Raw genomic sequence first — 23,497 nt, 5'->3', positions numbered from 1 at the left:
TGTTGTATTCAGTACCATACTCCGATTCTGTTGTATTCAGTACCATATTCCGAATCTGTTGTATTCAGTACCATATTCCGAATCTGTTGTATTCAGTACCATACTCCGATTCTGTTGTATTCAGTACCATACTCCGATTCTGTTGTATTCAGTACCATATTCCGATTCTGTTGTATTCAGTACCATATTCCGAATCTGTTGTATTCAGTACCATATTCCGATTCTGTTGTATTCAGTACCATATTCCGAATCTGTTGTATTCAGTACCATATTCCGATTCTGTTGTATTCAGTACCATACTCCGATTCTGTTGTATTCAGTACCATATTCCGAATCTGTTGTATTCAGTACCATATTCCGAATCTGTTGTATTCAGTACCATATTCCGAATCTGTTGTATTCAGTACCATACTCCGATTCTGTTGTATTCAGTACCATACTCCGATTCTGTTGTATTCAGTACCATATTCCGATTCTGTTGTATTCAGTACCATATTCCGATTCTGTTGTATTCAGTACCATATTCCGAATCTGTTGTATTCAGTACCATATTCCGAATCTGTTGTATTCAGTACCATATTCCGAATCTGTTGTATTCAGTACCATACTCCGATTCTGTTGTATTCAGTACCATACTCCGATTCTGTTGTATTCAGTACCATATTCCGATTCTGTTGTATTCAGTACCATATTCCGATTCTGTTGTATTCAGTACCATATTCCGAATCTGTTGTATTCAGTACCATATTCCGATTCTGTTGTATTCAGTACCATACTCCGATTCTGTTGTATTCAGTACCATATTCCGATTCTGTTGTATTCAGTACCATACTCCGATTCTGTTGTATTCAGTACCATATTCCGATTCTGTTGTATTCAGTACCATATTCCGAATCTGTTGTATTCAGTACCATACTCCGATTCTGTTGTATTCAGTACCATACTCCGATTCTGTTGTATTCAGTACCATATTCCGATTCTGTTGTATTCAGTACCATACTCCGATTCTGTTGTATTCAGTACCATATTCCGATTCTGTTGTATTCAGTACCATATTCCGAATCTGTTGTATTCAGTACCATACTCCGATTCTGTTGTATTCAGTACCATATTCCGATTCTGTTGTATTCAGTACCATATTCCGAATCTGTTGTATTCAGTACCATATTCCGATTCTGTTGTATTCAGTACCATATTCCGAATCTGTTGTATTCAGTACCATATTCCGATTCTGTTCTATTTTGTACACATTCCGATTCTGTTGTATTTAATAACATATTCTGATGGTGTTCAGAGTATTTAATACTATATTCTGATTCTGTTGTGGGTATTTAGTACCATAGTCTGAATCGCTTGTATTTAGCACCATATTCCGATTACAGTAGTTTGTATTTAATATCATATTCAGGTTCCGTTGCGGGTGTTTAGCAGCATTTTTTGATTGTTTTATTTGCTACCATATTGTGGGTCGGTTGTCAGTATTTAAAAGCATATTCCGATTCTGTTTTATTTCGTACCATATTCCGATTCTGTGGCATTTCGTACCACATGCTGATTCTGTTGTGAGTATTTAGCACCATATTCCGATTCTGTTGTATTTAGTACCATATTCCGATTGTGTTTTGGGTACTTCGTACAATAATCCGATTCTGTTGTGAGTACTTAGTACTATATTCCAATTCTGTTTGGAGTATTTAGAACAATATTCCGATTCTGTTGTATTCAATACTATATTGTGATTCTGTTGTATTCAGTACCATATTCCGATTCTGTTGTGTTTAGCACCATATTCTGAAGCTGTTGTATTGAGAACCAGATTCTGATTCTGTCGTGTTTAGTAGCATATTCCGATGCTGTTGTATTTATTACCATATTCCGATTCTGATGTATTTAATAACATATTCTGATTCTGTTTTTATTATTTAGCACCATATTCTGATTCTGTTGAATTTAGTAATGTATTCCGATTCTGCTGTGTGTATTTAGTACCATATTGTAATTCTGTTGTATTTAGTTCCATATTTTGATTCTATGGGGGATATTTGGCATTGTGTTCTAATTCTCCTGTGGTTATTTGTTGCTACGTTCCATTTTCTGTTGCGGACATTTGATATCATATTCTGGTTCTATTGTGAATATTTGGTACCATATTTTATGCACTAAATACCCACAACAGAATGGGAATTTAATACCAAATAACAACAGATTTCAAACATGGTATCAAGTATATATAACAGAATCAGAAAATGGTATCAGTAGCTTACGACAACATTAGAACATAGTAGCAAATCGACAATTTTGTACCAAATAGCCATGATATAGTACATGAGAGAGTGAGAATATAATGCTAATTTCCAATGTTCTGATTCTGTTCTGGATATTTGATATAATATTTTGTACCATATACTGTTTCAGGTTATGGCTGCTTGTTATTATTTCGTGATTGTATTGTTTGTCCTTGATATTTTGGTGATATTTGGACCATATTCTGATTATATTGTGTGTATTTGAAACTATGTTCCAATTCTGTTGTGACTATTTGGTACCAGTTTCTTTTCTGAATAGTTGGTACTGTTCTAATTTTGTTGTAATATTTGATACTATGTACTAATTCTGTTGTGGGTATTGGAATTCTGTTATTAACATTTAGTACCAGATTCGAATTCTGATGTGCAGATGAGGTACTATGTCTGATTTTGTCACAGGTATCTGGTACCTTATTCTGATTCTGTTGATGTATTTACGATTGAATACAGTTATATTTTACATTATATTTGATATTTCATAATTTCTACTTATTTTACCTGTTACAATTTGTGTATAACATAGGAGGTTTTTAACAGTGTCAGCAGTATATTTTTTTAATACATTTACATTAAGATGTCTGTACCTGTAATCTGCATGTCCCAACTCTTGACAGTTAAAGCTAGTTCAGACATACAATGGTAATACAATCAACTGAAGAGCTCCAAAGATGGACATTATATATCTCATTACCAAATGTTTGCATATCTGTTTTTCAGTGTGTTTCCTGGGCGAACAACTGGGACTAAAGTAGCAAATTTGTGAAGAATCTTGGAACATTTCTTCCTTTGTGACATGTTTTAAAAGAAGTAAAAACCTGCAGTATAATTGCTTTGTTTTCTTTAAGATTGAAATTTAAAAAACACTATTTTGTTGTGATGCAGCCATGGGAATCTGCTGAGCATCTCTTGGACAGTAAGTCTTTAACCACTGTATCATTTCCATGGTTCAACTGTTAACAGGGATATAGGAGTTGGCACCTCAGTATCTGTGTGCCATTAAAATAGATCAACTTTTCAATGGAAAGCATTCTCTTCTAACTTGTGGAGACCAACAGAAATCTGTTACTATTATCCATGCACTACTAGCATGAAGTTACCAGTGTTCATGAGTATTTCTTCACTTGGTAACAAGTAGTAATAATTTGCCTTCTAATATCTGCCCTACAGTTACTGAAAGGCAGAAAGGCATCTGATGCAAAGTGGAGAGGGAAAAATGTATTTCACCTGCTGTTTCCAAATTGACACAAGGAGTAAAAATGTAACTGAACTCAGATCTGTAATCCACAGCTCCTAAGACAAAATAGCCATATGCGGATGAGATATCGATTCTCAGTAATTTGTTGTCCAACGGTCCTCTGATTAACTTTCAATATACTCACTCCTCTAATTTCATTGACTCACATATTCTAGTAGCTGCCATTTAAATGTTCCAGCTATTATCAGGCATAGGATGGTGTCTGTATGTCTGTGGCATCAATGGAACTGAAGCATCTATCGCCAGTATTTTGAAGTGAACAGAAGTTGTCTCTTTGCTATTTTCTAGATTTTCTTTCTTATCTATGTTTAGGTTATTAATAGGAAATGGGTATTATTTATACAGCAGTCAAGAAAATGTAAAAGGTTAATTTCAGTGAAATATCCCTTGCCAACCTTGTACTCATTGCTGCTCTTTAGAATTCCTGTGCCTGTCACTAATTTAACAATTGGCAGGAAAAAAATCAACATCAATATTCAAGTTAAACAAATGTGAATTGTAGTTTATTGTCAGTAATTTGAATGACACACCCTATTTCCCAGTGTAATAGACCAGCAATATCTCACCTTTTCACTGTATGGACAAAGCAAGTTTGTACTTGCTGTCCATGCCTTCCAACTACAGCCAATTAAAAGACAGTATCCAAGGCTGTCAATATTGAAGAAACATTAGAACTAAGATTTAGGATCACAAAAAGTGAGGCACGTTGCAACTGAAACCAGGCTGTGTTTATTTTAAAGAGTGACATCCATCAAAATTCGTTACAATTTTAAACCAAAATGAAAAACTGTGACTTGCAATGAGTGAGACTTGGCAAGTCAGTATCTATAAGCCAGTCATAAAAATGAATGCACTATTTGGCCACTCTTTTGCATTGAAACATATTGTGCCCAATGACATATTATCAATGATCCAAGTCCTACCTGATCAAGGAGGCAGCATCTCGGTATCATTCCAGGGAATATGCCTGCCTTAGAAACTTCCACTTCTGTGGAGGAAAATGTCCAACTGATGGAGCAGTTGGAGCTAAATCTATTCCTCTTCAACGTCACACCAGTTATCCAGATCCAAGTGTTGAGATGAGAAACGCAACCAGCATGACTTGCTGCCTGCCATTCAGTTGAGTGAGAAGTCCATGCTTCCCGGCAGCATGGAGCAGTAGTCAATTTCTTATCCTGATGCCAGTTTCCCCACCCGCAAAAAAAATGGGTAGCAGCATCACCGGCATGCCATTTAAAGGGGCCCCGTGCGCTCTTGCTGTTGGTGGCAGCGGCGTGGGTGCTGTGCCAGTGTGGATGGAGTTGCAAAGAGCCCACCTCCTATCTCCTGGACGCCAGCAGCAAGCAAAGCAAAGCAGCCTCCAATGTTGCGAAACCCCCTGACGTCACTCCCAGCATCCTCCGCACAATGGCTTCTGAAAAGAAGCTGGGGGAAAGAATTTTTTTTAGGCCGTGAAAAATAGAGAAAAATAATTTCCAAAATTTGGAAAGTGGAGCTTGCGTGCAAAAACTTATCGGAAAGAGATGCCGAGTCAACGGCGGTGAGTTTGTGCTAATTGCTGGAACGAATAGAGCGGGTTGTGGGGATGAAATTGACTAGTGAAGTGCTGGGAACTTTTGCTGGGAGTTTGTGTGTGTGTGTGTGAGTGAGAGAGAGTGAGCTCGGGTTTATTATATTATACACACAGCTTTTTTTTTCCGCGGGGGTTGCCAATTAAGATCGCAATGTATTTCAAAACATTAAAAATCCCAATTGCACCAATTTTTTTTATCTGCTAGAGTTTTTTTGCCAGATCTTCATTTTTTGCTGATTTTTTTTTTAAATTGCGTGATTCCCCCCTCAAAAAAAAGTTTTTGGGAGTAAGTTTCGTGTCTCCAATACTGTGTCTTTTGATGGCTCACGCCGCGCTCTTGAGATGCTGTATAATTTTTTTTGAGGGGGAGGGGGTTTTTTAAGTGAATTTTGTTAAAGCTTCTGACTTGGAAAGTTTTAAACTTTTTTTGAATTTCGTTTGGGAGTCGGTGTGGAGGAGTGGGTAAATCTTTCGGAATCGGACGTTTTCCAAAGTGTTTACGTTTCAGGATTTATTCCCCCTCCCCTTCTAAAAGTTGCACGTTATGAAGTTGGTGAACATTAACTCGTTATTTTTTTGGTGGCTCATATTACGGTTTTGTTGCTGTGAGTCAGGAGCTGGGAGGTGGTCACGCTGCTTGGGCTGTGACAAAATATATGTAGATAACTCAAATCTTTCACAAAAATCTATCGTTTTGTTTTAAAATGGATTACTATTGCACTTGTTTACTCTCGAGTTGTTTGGCGCTAGAGCCTCGTTGAGTTCCATCGACCATTGCTCGGAAGAGATATAAATATTGTCCTGTATTTTCTGAAAAAACTGTTTTGTCGTTACTCCAGTATGTGTAGCAACACATGAGCTCGTTTAGTTGTAAGGGGGAAAAGATAAAAATGGGATATTTAAAGGTATTCTAAGTTGTCTATTAAAAGTTTAAATATTTAGTTTGTAGCTATTGCAAATATTGATGATAACGTTGTGCTTGTTTTAAGCTTAAAACTTAACAGATTAAAATGTTTATTTCTTCTATGTTAAATAAGGTTAATGACTATAGATAAAAGATGAACACTTTTGTAATGATTAGGGTTGGTTCATTGTTGTAATTTCCAAAATATTGTATAGGACACGTTAGCTTTCCTCTTGTTCATGTTACCTTAAAGTATTATGTTCAAAATTCAGATTCCAATTGGTACTAAAGTTACGTATATTTTGAACTTGCAGATAGCTAATACTATCAGAATATATTGCTATGTTTACATATATATTTTTCTAAAGAGTCAGCTTTGTCTTGCTAATTTCATAACTAAAGGTATTCTGAGGACAGCTCTAAAAGAATGAATAAGTAACATGTTTACCTGACAGTCTGAACATGTAACATTTGTTAATGTGTCTGTTCTGTTACAAAAAGAGTGACGTAACTATTCCTTGTTGCTGACAAACTAAATGAAAATGTTTGCATCAGATGTTTGTTGTAGGACATAAGGCACTAGATTGTATTTATGTAATTTTTTGAGCAAAATAGAATGTGATAGCATTGAAATAAATATGAAATACAAATTGTAATATCAAATACTGAATGCTGGAAATAAACAAATACATTAACTAAGTTATTTTAGATCTTTACTTTTTCATATCCCAATGTGTCAATCGTAGTAATGATTCATCAGATGTGATGATGAATTTGTTTTTTATGGAACATTAAAACTATGTACATGATGGCTTTAAAAGATGGGAATAAAAATATCAAAATTTCTTTGGAAACTAATTCAACAGTAATTGTGAAATATTTGTAAATTATTACAGAAAGTGATGGTTTAAACCATGTCTGTGAGTTTAACTTAACCAAAGTTTATAGATTTAAGAATGTATAGATTCAAGAATGTAGAGTCTGAATTGTTATAATATGCCGAGGTAAAGCTTAAAGTTTACATGAACTTTAAAGAATAAAGAAAATAAAAGAATAACAAGGCAGACAGTTGAGATGTACTGTATTCTAAAGAGAAATGATTAGTTGACAAGTTATCACAATCGAAACTCAAAGTTAGAACACACAAATCTGATGTTCATCTTAGAAATATCAAAATTATACAAATAAGGTTCAAAATATAGTTTGGTTTCCTCAGTCTTTTAGGAGGCTATGAGTAGTATTAAATCTTTTTAGTTGGAGCTCTTATCATGTGTAGGTGTAAATTGCCAAATGTTGGAACTTGTAAAAAGCTTTAAGTTGTTGCAAAGTTGATTGCATCCTATTAGTTTTGTATTTTAAATGTTGGGATTTACCTATTTCAGAATAAATTTGTGTGTGTTCTTTATCTTCTCAATATTACAAAGTGTGAAATAGATTTTTTTTGTATTTGGACTATTTTTCTTTGTAAAACATATATATTTAAAACAGATGCTCCTGTGCCATTTGCATTTAACCAATTTTGAAACAATAAAGGGAAAGGTAACATTAAATATACTTCAAAAAGTAACAAATTATTTTGTTTCTCAAATATATCGATTAAATCTAAAAAATTGTAGAATTGCAAGGCATAGCTTTATGTTTCAATAATTTGGTTTTATCAGGACAATTTGACCATTTAATCTGCAAGTTGCAGAGAAATTGTCACGTTCACAAGTGCAGTATCTTTTAAAATGTGGTAAGTCAGATTTTAATTGAAATAAATCCAGTGAAAAAGCATAGCAACAAGCCTATGAGACAGTTAAATTTTAAGTTGATCTGATTAACTTTGAACTTTGTAAACATTTTATCTGTGTCATTGAATATTGATGCCATTAAAACTCTAACCTTAATATTAGAGTAATTATTTGTTAATATTTTTTTAAAGTTCCAATTATGATTAAATTCCAGCTCTAAAAAATAGAAGTTGGTTAAACACAAACTTAGTTAGGAATCTCCACAAAACACACAATAGTCTGTTTTAAATGACACATTATATCTATTAATATTTATTACAAAAGATTGTAACTAAATCTCTACTCTTCTGTGTAATAGTTTCAATCCATATTTGTCCAGCTGTCTTGATGTTTTACTCATCAAACTATAGCAACATAATAATGAAGCATGGAGCCTTAATATATGTTCAGATGCTTTCCAAAATCAATCTATTGAAAGAGTGATTTTAAAGTGTTGGATGAATCACATTTTCAACTGTTCTAATAGAGCCACCGTAATGGAAAAAAAGGCAAAGAGATTCCTCTTTGTAAATAAGATCAATGTTTTACAACCAAAGTTAAGAATCATTCATTAGTAATTGTTCTCCTGTTAGTAAGTTCAAGTAACTGTTAGTGCAACAGTTTGCAGCATGTTTGTGAGGTGTAATTTTTCAAAAGGTTTTTGATTACTGACAGTGTGATCTTTTCAATTTGTAATCTGGAATGGAGCTGAGCATGAAGACATTTGGCTTTTCTTTTGAAATAATCTTTGTACAGTTACTTAAACATTTGCCAGTTATTTTGTTAGTCAAAAGATTTGAAGGAAACTTTCGTAAAACTATGAAAATACTAATTGGGGAAAATATATTTGTACGGTTATTAAAAGTAATTTGCTCATTTTCTAACAACATACCGAAGAAACAGGATCATAGAATAAATGGGGGTGAGCTGTTTGAATGATGCATTTTCATAAATTTTACTTTAAAGTTGGATTCTTCGTTTTCTTGTTAATTTTTTGTTCACTACTGATTAGTTGTTTCTGCTGTTTGCCAGAGGTGTGTGTGAATGGAAACTGACAAAGTTGTTGGAAATGGATCTAAATGTTTTGTTTTGAATTTTAAAGTTCAACATTTTAAAAAGAATAAATTATAGGAATAAAAGCATTGTGTTTGTATGTCAAGCAATCATTTCTCTAAGACAGTATGGACAAATTAGAATTATCTTGGCTTTTAGTCTTCATTTGATTTTCTTTATCGAAATCTGCAGATTTCAGATTTTTACAACACGTGCTGAAATATTCCAAGTGCTTTTCTCTACCATACTTGTATTATTTTCAAATTATTCTTCAATCTGCTGTAAGGTTATTTAAAAAAAAACCATCTTACTTGTAAAATACATGCTTTTCAAATTTTGCATATCAACTTTTAAATAGAGAAGGATCATGTCAGTTTTATTTTAAGCACTTACTATGTAAAATGTACATCAGAATTGGGTCTCTTTAAAGTTGTAGGGAGCTTGGGTGAATATGTAGTCTTTTGAAGTTCGTTGTTGAGATTCTTTTTAAAAATTATTTTTATGCAATTTATTTTAGAACTGTTGCTACAGGTAGAACTGAAGATGCTGTTGTTTGTTGTCCAGAATCTATTCATTTAATATGAAACTTGTATTCTAACAAATGTCTGTAAATACCATTGTTAATATGATGCAGGATATGATGCATTCAGAAAACAATTTTTTTTTGGTATATGAAGTTTTAGTGCTACAGTCCGTGTAATATCAACAGACTCTCCGATAAACATGGTGTCCAGCTTCTAATCTAACACCTTTTTCATCAGAAACAACCTTAGACATTATGACAAGTCTCACTCACTGTGTTTAGTCCTTATCTATAATCCAGACTTTCAAAGCTTATAAGAGGAATACTGTATCTTTAACAAGATACTAGTAATTATCTTCAAATGCTCAAAAGATTAGTTAAGTTTTGTACTGCATGTTATCTGGAAGATTTGTGTCCCAGATCCCTGAAAATGTGTTTTGCTGTGAATCACTTTACTGGAAATTGATTAGGGGTATGTGTGCTGGAGATGTAGGTTCATGTGCTGTGAGGAGAGTGTGTATTGGAGTCTGATTGATTGAACACCCAGAACTGTTATTTTTCTGCGAAAGAGTGGAATGCGGCCTCTTCTTTCAGTGTGAAATTGTTCATATTGTCGTAAAGGACAAATATGTATGACCATAAAACACATTGCACAATTGAAATGGCATTTTTTTTAGTGATATTGTCAGAGCTGATAAACTTGTGTTACTTTTCACTAGCCAATTAGGCAGTTGATTGAAAGCATTCAGCCAGTTAATGAATGAAATAACCATTATGAAACTTACTAAAATGTACAGTAACCTTGTAGTTAAACAATATTTGACAATTATCCACATGAAGTCGTACAATTACAAGAATAGTTACTAACTTGTGAAGCGTGCTCTGCTAGTGGCACATGAGCTGCAGTTTCCAATAGAGATATGCTACAAAACAGTGATGTTGTAAACAAGATTTTCAGTGATGTAGGAAACAAATCTACCAGATAAAATTTAGTACAAGTCTTATTTTCCACAGTAACTGCATGCCATAGTTCAGTGAAGTACTTTGAGATGTTTCTGAGAGATGTGATGAGTTGCTTTTGTAAGTACAAGCTCATTCATTTGTTCTTAATATTTGACAATTTAGTGAGTTGTCCTCTGCAGCCCATACTTAGTACCACCGTGCATAAATGTTTTTGAGGCTTTAAATGTTCATAGATCTAGCTGGAGTTTTAGTGAAGCTAACCTTCAAATTTGCAACCTGCAATCAGCAGTGAGGCTGAGAGCATGGGGAGAAGGTGTTTTGTATTTTGTAAGTCACTTTGTACAGCTGTAGCATCATGGAAATTCATCAGTTTTACTAGCAATGTTTACTAGAAGTTAGGCACCCAAAAGTTGTAAGTACTGTACATCAAAAGAACAATAAATGGTTATTGACTGGGAAGAGTGATTAATGCCTTTTTTGATTATGTAATATGTGAAGATTTATTTGAAAATAACAGCAGATAAACATTATTAGTAAATCTAAATGATGCTTTCACACAGTTGCAGCAAATAAACTGTCCAAAGATTTGAGTCAATACCACCCAAGGATTATTGGTGTATTAATGTAAATGTTGTTTTACATTGAGAAATCATTTCTTAAAACATAAAAATTACTTTTGGCTTTGACTTGATGTAATGAAGTCAATGGAACAGACCTGGACTTCAGTTTGTTGCTGAAAAAACACTCTTTTTATTATCATAGATACTGTTAATTGTATTAGGAGCGTAAAGTATTAGTGGGATTGAAGAATTCTATGTATTAGTCATCGGTAGATGAGACTTGCCTGTGATAAAATAGTAATTATTTCAGAAAGACCTCAGGAAAAGTTTAAAATCTACTATAAGAAAAAGACTTTTAGAATGGAGACAAAGGCGCAATTCGTTTTAGAAAATATACCTTTCTGTTCACATGTGTATATATGTTTAGTGTACAAAGGTTCCCAAGTGCTTCAGCATTCTTAGTGAAGAGGCTTTTTTACTTGGTGACATTTAAGAACTGTCCATATTGCCTTTTTGAAATTTGGATGTGTATCAATTCCCTCCCCCCCACCCCCCCCCACGTGCCCGCCCCCTCCCCTCCCCAGAATACAAATTGTACAACAGCTGTAATAAAAACAGAAATCTACAATTCAAATGAAGCTTCATATTTGTAATGGCCTCCTGGGGAAATAGCACCCTGTGAGCAGCTTGCTTCTCTCCACATCTGTCCTTTATGTTGCAGTGATCCTTTTCCTCTGCCTTCCACAGCGCGTTGTATATGTTGGATTTATAATTTAAGAAAATAATTCGTTGCTGGTTCCTAATTTAATTCCTGGATTCCATCTTGATTACTTTTATTTTACGCATAAAATGATGCTAGCTTGATTGTTTAATTAATTTGCTGATGGCAATTTTGTGCAGTTAGTTTTCTGATGGCAATTTTGTGCAGTCAGCCAGGATAGACATGTTTGATGGCTTTAACTTGACAAGAGCTGTAGGAAAGGGATACAACATCTAATATACATTAACAAGAATGGGAGTAATTTGTCTGTCTCCTCTTGGGTCGACAGTTTATTCACATCCTAAGGAGTAATGCGGTCTAGCGTTGACCATTACTAGTTTTCTAACTCCATTTTCCAAAGCTGAAGTGAGAAATAAATATTTGTTCGGTGATGTGAGCACAAGGGTTAGAAATGACTGCTTTGATGCAAATCTCGGTTTTCAGAATGTAGTGTGCTTGTACTGCCATGGTTGACATCTTGTGTCATACTGAGTCATCAGGAATTGTGGTTAGGGCACCAATGTTTGGTATTTAATGTAGCCAAGTTCTTGTATTTTAACCTTGGACTATGAAAATGTTCAATGAAATTATTTAATTTTAAACATGTCCAAAAAACTCAATTCATATTGATATAAGGGAAATACTTTCCTGCATCTTTTGAAAATGTACTCTAATGTTAAAAGTAAGAACAATGACTTATAATTGCAGCTGAGCTCCTGTAGGATGCACCAAGTGAAGGATTTATAGAAAGCACTTGCTCAAATAACCGTTACCCATTTAACTCTGGGTAACCAAACATTGCTCAGCGTTTGCCCAGTTGACTGAGCAATTGTTCCAACTTGTCATTGGTTTCAGTAGTTAAAGCAACTCGCACATTCACAAAATACAGCTGAGGTAAACCTGTGAAAGAATTAAGTTAACCAAAGGCAAGTCAAGATGCTATTTTCCCATGCTGGACTCGCTCTTTCTTTCTTTCTTTGTAAGTCCTAACATTTAGAAATGTGAGAGGGTGGATACAATATGATGAAAAGCTAGAGCAAAAACGGGCTTGGTTCTCTTTATTCCTGTGCAGGGGCTTCCCCCAACAGGGCAGGGATTCTCACAGAAAGTGGGTGGGGGGAGGGGGGGGCGTGCACAGATAATACAGCGCTATGGAACCATTCACGGGGCCAGTGCACCCCAGTTCCTGTGGAGTAGCATTGTAAAATGAAGCCTCCAAATGTATGGCACTAATCCTCATAAACCTTTTGTGCAACCAATTAAATAATCTGTTTCTGATTGTATGTCCAAAACTAGGTTTAAAAGACTTCTCTACTGCTGTAGTTACAATGGTAATAGATAGATGAGTTATCCACACACACTCAGTATTTACTTCTAATGACAAGTACGGCGTGTGAAAGTGACTTGCTAATTTTCTAGAATCAGTAGAAATTACAGGACAGAAACAAACCATTCAGCTCAACATGCCTGTGCTGACATTAACTCTTCAACTGGTGCTATCTACTGTAATCCCATTTCCCTGGACTTTCTTTGTTCCTTTTATATTCTTTCATTTAATTAGCCAAGTTCCCTTGAAATTAAAATTTAAAAAAAAGCAGCAAATGCTGAAATGATAAAGCTGGTCTATCATTGCCTGTAAAGAGAAAAGACAGGTGAATGTTTTTGGTGAAACCCCTGTCCTGAAATGTTAGTCTACATTTTCTCTGTTCAGATGCTGATGGACCCAGCATTTCAGTTTTTTGTTTCCCTTTTAAATTAGGTCATAGTCTCTCCCTCAAAAGCCACTTGTGCTAAAGCATTCCATGTTCTAATAACCCTCTGTGTTGGAAGAAACATTCTTCTAACTTTACCCTTTGTTCTTTCAGTGATAATCCTGAGTCGCTGTCCTCTTGCTACCAATTTGCTAACCAGTGAAAACAATCTTTCTGGTTATTAATCTTTCTCAAAACTTTTCATAATTTTAAAACCTTTTTTAGATTTCCCACTTAATCTAAATGTTTGCCACTTTTGTCATAACTGTAACTTCTCATTCCTGGTAGCATTCTAATGCACTTTCCTCTAATATTATTCATATAACTAATTTTATTACACTCCGATTACAGATTTAATGTTCTGTTATGGTTAATGGATTGCACTTTGGATATGGATTTATGGGCATTTCATCTTTTAAATGTCAGTGTTGATCATCAGTTACGTGTGGAAAATTTCATTACGTTTGTTTAATGTTTTATATTTTACGTGAGGATTGCGACACATTGGCATTCCTTGTGTTTAGGGCTTCCACATGAACCTGTTCGTGCTTACAGGAGGAATGCTACTTGGATGCGTCCTTTATTATATTTTTATTTCTGATTGTAAGCAGATCGATATACGTATTGCATGTAGGAATGTGCATATATGGAATTGGAGTTTTCTGTACTTAATTTTCCACGATTCCAGGGTGTTTCTTTTCACAAAATCATGAACATTTTACCAAGAACATGCTTGTGTTATTAAGCAGAATGGCAATGACTTTGTTTGTGTGGGGTGGGGGGGGACTGGTTATAGAAATTGATTGAAAAAGCCTTCCTTTGTTATCAGTTGCCAGTTGAACGTTAGGAGTAGTTTGTAGAAGTGATGTACTCAAACAGTGAGTATCATTAGGTACACAGGAGCAAACACTGCTAAAATTCTGAGTAGGAAAAGCAGCTATGTAAAATGTTACACTATAAAATCCAATAGTTACCACAGAAACAGCCAATCAAAAGTCCCCATAGATTGCAGAATTGCAATGGATTACTTTATGCACCGAGGAGTTTTGAAAATAAGAATTCAAAATATTGCAGTTTTAGCAGGGGATGTATCTAATTATCTAGAGATTTTGTTTTTTAAAAAAAGTCAGTCATTTTCCTGGAGAGTTTCATGTTTTTTAATTGTTTGAGAAGGTTGTAATCTATCCACCAATTCTCTTAATCTTCGTTTAAAAAAAAAAAATACAATATTATTTTCATAGGTTTCCTTTGTTTCAGCAGAAGCTCTATTCTAGTCAATTAAATAAGTTAGACACTGGGAAGATGAACACCGATAGTTAACAAATCTCAGACATTCATAATACAAAGGTTTGACTGTGTGAAACAGCCCAGAAATGATTATTGGTGATATTAGCGGACGAATGCTTAACAGGTTCGCTATTTTAGCAGAAGCATCAACCCATTTAAAATAAGTGTTTGTTTGCTAATATCATCGAGTCATTTCCAAGCTCTCCTGTTAATCCTTTTAACAGTAGATTCATTTTGTTTTGATTAAACTGAATGCACATAGTTATCAAACAAAGCACATCCTTGTAAGCAATGGTCACAGTTTCTTCAATTTGCCTTCGGTTTTTGAAAACACAAATGAGCCTAGGTTGCTGAGTGGATGACATTTCTGTATTGTGCTACTTTCATTACATTCAGAAACTATTTTAAGAATGTAATATTAATGAATGAAGTTTGTCAAGAAATATTCCTGAGATAGTGTCTGTTTTTGACATCTTGAAGTAGTCTAACCACTCGTTGAAACTCTTTGTCAGGTGTTTTGAGGAATCAAAAAAGACTTCAGTTTTGTGTAGACATATTTTTAAAACTACTTGCATTTTGATTTACTAAAATAAGCAAGGGTCACAGGAAAGACTAACATCGTGACAGACACGTCCTAGCAAAGCGTGCCTCTGTAATGCCCGTGCTCTTGTGTCATTTGTCAAACATTTCACATTTTTGTTAGAAAAGTGTATGAAAATATTTACTTGGCGACACCTCAATTAGAAACTTGTAATTGTGCAGTTTCAACCAGAATGTGGTTTTGCCCACAAATGCAGCTTTAAAACTGAGGTGTGGCACATCAAATGTGTGTTTGGCATGCCCACACTCACCTGTTTTCAGTGCTGAATGTAAGCTGCTGATGCACAGCTTCCAGGCAGGCGTGCAATTTCATTGCTCAAAGTTGACGCACGTTTTGGAATGTATTGTGTTCACTTTGGCACCATAAGATATAGGGTGGGAAAATCCCCCAACACCAAACCAATAATTCATTTGGAAGGACATTGGAAATAAAAGTCGGTCTCATTTTTCTACCAGGGCCATTAGAATGACTGAATGTGTAATGCTATGCCTCGAAGGCTACATTTACATTACAAGTGTGACCTCAATGTAGATGGTTTGCACAATATGTAGTTATGGTGTAAATGCAGCCCAAATCTGGAGTGTTGGCTTAATCTGACACTGGAATGAAGCAGGGTGTAGTTTCACCCTGCTACATTCTGGAGACTGGTCCAATTTTAACATTGCATTTACATGGCACAAAACTGCTTCACACAAATGCTAAACAAAATGCATCCTGAAATAGTTCACCTAAGGAGACCTTGTATACTTAGGGATTTCTAATCTTTTTCTCCCCACACACGGTCATAGAAAAGGTTAGAAAAAATGTCTTTACTCAGTGGTTAGAAGGTGGAATTCTCTGACGCAAACTGTTAAAATAATTTATGGGCTTTGTTTTAAAAGGGGTCACAATAGTTACTTGGAAAAGAGAAATATAAGGTATCGAGAGCAAGCAGAAGCCTGGGATTAGACTAGGTGGTTTACATGGAGAAAAACACCAGCCCAGACTTGGTGGGCCAAATGGCCTGTTTCTGTGCTATAATATTCTATAATTGGGTACATTTTTCTGGTCATTAAAATGAGGTATGCAACATTAGCATCGAGTCAAGTATAACAGCAGTTAGAAGCAGGGTGAAACGTTGAATGAGATTGTCCTTTAGAGCCAATTAATGTTGAATTATGAGCAGTTTTTGTGCAGTGCGTTCATCTCATTAGTTCATAAAGAAGTGGAAAAAAGCTGGCAAAATTCACTTCATACATAAAACACCTCCCTGCAATGAAATTAAACCCAGGTCTCCGAAGTAAAAGAACAGTGCTTGAACCCACTGCTGCACTCAGTCCTTCAATCTTTTTTTCCAATCCAGTTAATTGTTTGTGTATGTATTGATTTTGTGATCTTCTATATTTTTTTTAATAGTGTTTTGTTGAAGGAATTAAAAGCATCCTTTGTATGCAGGCAGGTTGAAAGCAGCCTACTCTTTGAGGGTATGTCAGACGTGAAGAATTATAATGCAGAAAGTAAATATAACACAAAGGTCATCTCAACACTGTAACTGGCTAAATCGTGATCAGTGAAAGTTGCTGACTGTGTTTTGTTACAATTTCTAATTGTCTTTGTAATGTACATTGGCTTAAACATCAACAAACTCTTTACAATCTATATTAACGATTTGGAGGAGGGGACCGAGTGTAACATATCAAAGTTTGCAGATGATACTAAGATGGGAGGGAAAGTAGTGAGTGAGGAGGACATAAAAAACCTGCAAGGGGACATAGACAGGCTAAGTAAGTGGGCAGAGATTTGGCAGATGGAATACAATACTGGAAAGTGTGAGGTTATGCACTTTGGCAGGAAAAATTGTAGAGCAAGTTATTATCTTAATGGCAAGAAACTGGAAAGTACTGAAGTACAAAGGGATCTGGGGGTCCTGGTGCACGAAACTCAAAAGGTTAGTATGCAGGTGCAGCAAGTGATTAAGAAGGCCAATGGAATGTTGGCTTTCATTGCTAGGGGGATAGAATATAAAAATAGGGAGGTATTGCTTCAGTTGTACAAGGTATTGGTGAGACTGCACCTGGAATACTGCGTACAGTTTTGGTGTCCATACTTAAGAAAGGACATACTTGCTCTCGAGTCAGTACAAAGAAAGTTCACTCGGTTAATCCCGGGGATGAGGGGATGGACATATGAGGAGAGGTTGAGTAGATTGGGACTCTACTCATTGGAGTTCAGAAGAATGAGAGGCGATCTTATTGAAACATATAAGATTGTGAAGGGGTTGGATCAGGTGGACGCGGGGAAGATGGTCCCGATGATGGGTGAAACTAGAACTAGGGGGCATAGTCTTAGAATAAGGGGCTGCTCTTTCAAAACTGAGATGAGGAGGAACTACTTCACTCAGAGGGTGGTAGGTCCATGGAATATGCTGCCCCAAAAAGCTGTAGAAGCTACATCATTACATAAATTTAAAACAGAAATAGACAGTTTCCTAGAAGTAAAGGGAATTAAGGGTTACGGGGAGCGGGCAGGAATTTGGACATGAGTCTAGGTTCGGATTGGACATGGCCCTGTGGGTAGCGGAGCGGGCCCAGGGGCCGTGTAGCCTGATCCTGCTCCTATTTCGTGTGTCTAATTCTGTTAGATTCAGGAGATGGTTCTGTGATAGTAGATTGGCGGTTAGGATCAGATCAGCCATGATCTTATTGAATGGCGGAGCAGGCTCGAGGGGCCGATTGGCCTACTCCTGCTCCTATTTCTTATGTTCTTAACTGAACCACCAGATGAGAGTATACTGGTGGTGGGGGGGTTCTTGCTCCCTCCACCCCACTGTTGGTGGCTGCTCTTGCGTCACTATGCTCCTACCCTCTGGAATTCCTTGCCTACTTTCCATTGCCTTGCCATCTCCCTTCCTGCTTTCAGTAACAAAATCAAAACCTTTATCTTCCCTGTGCCTTTGGTCCCTTACGCTAACCTTCTAATATATTCCTTTTCCCTTTCTGCTTGGTACCCACTATTTTGTCTTTCTTAATGCTGAGTGATTTGAGATGTCTTCCTGTACTTTAAGCTATCATCATTAAAAATGTACTAAGATAAAAGCATTTAAATTAACCAGAAAGGGGGCATTAGCAGAAAAGGATTGTGGATAACAAACTGTCAAACCACCTGGGTTTATTCACAGAAACATGATGCCTGCTATTCGATACCACAGCCCCTCACTATAACATTGTCTGATATACCACAGCATCTGATCTACAACATTGTTGATAGCTCCCTCATTAACAGAGAAATCGTATACAAAACCCTAACTATAACCATCTCTTTGTAAGGCTCCCAAAGGCGATCGTATAGAGCGGGTTTTATTTTACTTGAGGAGGATCAAAGTGATATATCCCCAGCACATTTATTTGTTCACTTTTTAAAAAAAAATAGAAGTTCAAATGGAAACCAGATTGGATTAAAAATATCTGCAACTTTGAGAAGTTTATACGAATGTTTTGGATAGTGGGTTCGAAGTGCAAGTTCCACATGAGCCCACCCACTTCCACAATGCACATGAGCCCACCCACTTCCACAATACATTACTGTTTTCAGAGCAACAACAGTCCACGTTCTGAGAGGAACACCAGAATATAATTTTCAGCACAAGTTCACAAAAGATATTCCATGACTATGGAGTTAACCATAAACTACCAATCTGCTGTAGATTAGTAATTGAACTTTACCAGAATTCCACGTCCTATCCTATAATAAGAACACATCACCTATCACTCTGATCCTTGCTGACATTGATTTTAAAATTGTCGTCCTCATTTACAAATGCCTCCATTGCCTCATTCCACCCTAACTCTGCATCCTCTTCCATGGCTACATAAAAGCTCACACCCTCTGCTTTCAAGTGTGTGTGTGTCCCCTCCCTCTGTTCACCTTCAGGAGCAGAATATTCACCCATCATGGCCCTGCAGTTGGAACACTCTTCTGAAACCCCCTTGGCTTGATCCTTCTTCTTAACCTTTAAAAATCTCATCAAAGCCTACTTCTTGCCTCCAGTTACCTCCCATAACTATTCTCCCAATTCCTGCTGAGAGGCTGAAGGAGGCCATTCAGCCTACTGTGTCTGTGCTGGCTCTTTGCTAGAGCAATCCAAAACTAATCCCACTTCCCTGCTCTCTACTCAGCGCTGTATCTTCCTCTGCTTTAAATGTTTATTCACTTTTCTCTTAAAAGATGCAATGGTCTCTGCCTCAACTACTTGGTGACAAAGCATTCCACGCTCTAACTCTGTGTAAAGAAATTTCTCCAAGCTCCTTGCCTCACATTTTGGAGACAATTATAAGTTGAGCACCTTGTAACTGACTCCCCATTAAATTGCAAGTTCCGCTATCTGCCTATTTCATAACCTGAACCCATTTACAGTCCCGCACTCTTTTTGTCAAAATCTTTTGCGTTGTCAGCAAATTTAAATATCATACTCCCTATGCCAAGTCCAAATTATGTATATGATGAAGTGGACCCAGCATGAACCCCTGGAGTGCACCACTTCCCAGTCCTTCAATCTGAACAACATCCATTAACCTTAACCCTTTGTTTCCTGTCCATTAACCAACTTTCTAGCAATACTGCTACATTTCTTTGTACTGTATGCCTAAACTTTTTTGTAACCATCTGTCTCTGAGACTTATCTTCCAGCTATCATTGGACACACATAAAGTAAAATCCTACAGAAAAGTAATAACCAATGTCCATCCATTGGGCCAGCCCCAAAGGTCATGGATTTCTTACCTGACTTTACTTCCAATATCCTTCAACAGCCTATCTGTTAAATAATTATGCACTACACTATCATTTTTTGGACAACCTCCATTTCCACTATCTCCCTGAATAGATTCTTCTACGCATTTACCACCCCCCTGCTTGAAGAAGTTGTGTCTTGATTATGTAATCACTTTTTCTTATCTTCAATCCACTCCTGGAGCTTGTGTTAAATCATCAGTTTGGGATCTAATTTATGTAGTCTCATGAAGATCTTAAATGCCTCAATAAGGTCACCTCAAAGTTACATTTTTCACCAATCTAAACTTTAGACTTTTCTCATAGCTCAGGTGTGCATCTCTTTTTTTTGTTGTCCTTCTTTGTGTTTCTTCCAAGGCCAGGTTGTCCCATGAGTTACATCCTAAGATCCTAGTTGCCTTTTTCACCACTGCTGAATATTGTTTTCCACTAAAATGCCCAGATCGTTTTACTGTGTTATATCCTATAGACTATTTCCATTTCTCTATATTAAACAACATCTTCCACTTTTTGGCCCAATATCTACAAAACTGCCTGCAACTGGTTGGATTTTTTGCTACTATTTACAGAGATGCTTTTATCGGAGAGCTTTATTGATGCACTTTCCTCCAAATTATTAATATGCATTAAAAAAAAAATCCCTGATCCTTGCAGTATGCCGTGAATCGCCTCTTTCCATGTAGATGCTGCTCACTTAACTACCCTTTGTCTCCTTTAACTCAATTAGTTAGTTATCCACTTCAAACCCTCCCTCCTACTCCATGACTTTCTATTTTGTGAAATAATTTCCTATGCTGTGCTGTGTCAAAGGTTTGCCGAAGTCCAAACATATCAAGTCTACTGAGTTCCCCTTGTCAAGGAGCTCACTTCTCTTCAAAGAACTGTGGTAGATTGTTCAGCAAGTTCTACCACCTGTATATCCACCTTGACTTCCTTTATTTTGTTGCAATACATACAGCAGATTGGCAATATTGCAACAACAAGCTTAAATACAAGTTAGTAACAGTAAAGACCAAAGGCAAGTTTATTAATTTACAGTATTGTTGAAAGGTCATTAATGCTAAGATCAGAAGTCTTCTTTTCCTAGGCAGTCCCTCGGAACCGAGGATGACTTGCTTCCACATTAAAAATGAGTTCGCAGATGACTGATGAGTCCAATGCGGGACCTACAGTCTCTGTCACAGGTGGGGCAGATGGTGGTTGAAGGGGAGGGTGGGTGTGGTGCTTGGGTTGACGTGCGCTGCTTGCGCTTGGCTTCCACCTGCTCCCGGCAAAGAGACTCGAGGTATTCGGCGCCTTCCCGGATGCTTTTCCTCCACTTTGAGCGGTCTTGGGCCAGGGATTCCCAGGTATCGGTGGGGATGTTACACTTTTTCAAGGAGGTTTTGAGGGTGTCCTTGAAGCGTTTCCTCTGCCCACCTGGGGCTCTCTTGCCTTGTCGGAGCTCCAAGTAGAGTGCTTGTTTTGGGAGTCTTGTATCGGGCATGCGGACGATGTGACCTGTCCATCAGAGCTGATCGAGCGTGGTCAAAGCATCTAGATGAGAAGTACTGTGAAAGTCTCAACAAAGACTGAGGTGAGGAAAACCATGAGAGGCTATTCCGGCTCAATATTGGCTGATTGGATGCAGGGCAACAAGTCATGCAAGGGAAGCTCTTTGGCCTAATTTTCAGAAGGATTCATCCAACAAGAGGGGATGAATATTTGGGGCAGATAAAACAGATATAATTGTGTAGGAGGATAAAAATCAGGAAAAGGAGCAAACAAGAATATGGAGCAGGGAAGGGGCTGGAGTAGGATGGGCAGAGCTTAGAATAGGGGTGTTCCCCTGCGTGAAATTACTTTGTCAGTGAGCATAGCATCCTCTTAATCCAGATGTTATTTTTTTACTTAAAAGACTGACATAACTGCTGGGAGTTCAGAATCCCACCTCCCTATTCCTTCAGGCGTGTAAAATGCAGCTCTTGTAGCATTGGTTGAGGTAGTGACCTGCTTATTCATGACCGTGTTTGGTATTGGTAGTACAGTACTTCTATCCACAACTCCACTCTGCACTTTTGAAGAAGGGTCAAACCCGAAACGTCAACTCAAATTTCTCTCCACGGATGTTGCCTGACTTGCTGAGTTTTTCCAGCATTTTCTGTTGTTATTTCGGATTTCCAACATCTGCAGTATTTTGCTATCCACTCTGCACTAGTTCATTGTTCTATGAGAATAAGAAATAATTTGAAACCACAAAATCAGACATCTTCTATATAACAGTAATAGAGCCTCAATTATAGTGCTGTCTTTGCAAGTCAATGTGTGGTGGTTTATCTGCTAGTGAGGAGCAACTGTTTTTAAACTTTTTGTAAACTGAGGCACTGAAGGTTCACTTTGCTCTAATTTACTCCCTCCTGCTCTCCTTTTCTGCTGTAAGTGCTGACTCAGCTGGAGTCCAGTATCACAGACTCCAGCTGCCCTTCCGTACCTCACCCAAGTGGCCATTCTTTCTGGGCGAACCTAGACAATGCCTGTCAGCAGATTGTTTGACTCTAAGGATGTCCTAGCCAGGCCCAATTGTGTTTTTTATCTGGCATTCATACAATGAGCACTTTCCATTGGGGTGACTCGGTAGTTGTCAGAATCGGAACCTTGGCTGGCTTCTCCCCTCCGGAGCCCAGGTGCACCGAGGCCAGTTGTAACCCGGCAGTTGACCTGGCTGAGATCAGCCAGCGCAGCACAGACTGGGAATTAAATGAGACCTTCTGATTGAAAGATTTGTTTGCTACAAGTTTGGTGGCAACAGACCAGCTCAACCTCCCACCGGCAAGCACCACACGAACTATGTATTAGTCATCTATTAATATTCATATGGAGTAAATTTAGCACTTCTGGTACCGAGCTTTGTGCGATGGGAGTGCATACTGGGAATTTAGTTTTAATGGAAGAAGTGTGCGGGCCAAGGATCAGGTGCGTTGGCCTCTACGCACAGATTAATAATATGGACTCCCATCGTGCAGAGTTCTGCATTGGGAGTGGTAAATTGTAAACTTTACCCCTTATTGTGATAAAGTTATGCATAATACTTGGAACATTGTGAAACGCCTTGGGACATGTTTCTATGTTAAAGGCATTATATTCATGCACGGTCTTTCAAGAGCTCAGGTGTCAGGAATCCTCGCTTTCTCTGTTGCCTAAATTTGGGTGTGAAGTAGTCCCAGACTATTACACACAGTTCTTGCATTTTTAAATGCAAGCAGAGCCTTGAAAGATTGTGGGAGGAGAGGTTGATGTCTGGTGCTGATCCTCTGCTTCATTTACATTGAGAATAAGACTCCATTTAAATTGTGCTGATCCAAACTGAATTGAATTTCCCTTGTGATAATACATTTCTGCTTCCCCATGCCAGAATTTGGATCAAACGGAAGCAAAATCTGATT

At 37.1% G+C, this 23,497-nt stretch overlaps 1 protein-coding gene across 2 annotated transcripts in view; it reads left to right on the top strand.

The window, feature by feature from the left end:
* The first annotated feature begins 4,754 nt into the window (after nt 1–4,754).
* plagl2 (pleiomorphic adenoma gene-like 2) overlaps nt 4,755–23,497 on the top strand; it is a 164,122-nt gene continuing 145,379 nt past the window's right edge. Inside the window, exon 1 of one of the 2 annotated variants that reach the window (XM_086005518.1) lies at nt 4,755–5,101. The gene's annotated coding sequence lies outside the window, so the exon portion shown is untranslated. The remainder of the gene's footprint in view (nt 5,102–23,497) is intronic. The other variant, XM_086005517.1, reaches the window with a different exon arrangement.

Source organism: Somniosus microcephalus, chromosome 13 (assembly GCF_052327205.1).
Source record: "Somniosus microcephalus isolate GS21.2 chromosome 13, FLI_Smic_1.0, whole genome shotgun sequence".
NCBI lineage: Eukaryota > Metazoa > Chordata > Chondrichthyes > Squaliformes > Somniosidae > Somniosus > Somniosus microcephalus.
Note: the sequence above shows the minus strand (reverse complement) of the source record. Positions and strands in the feature narration are given on the sequence as shown.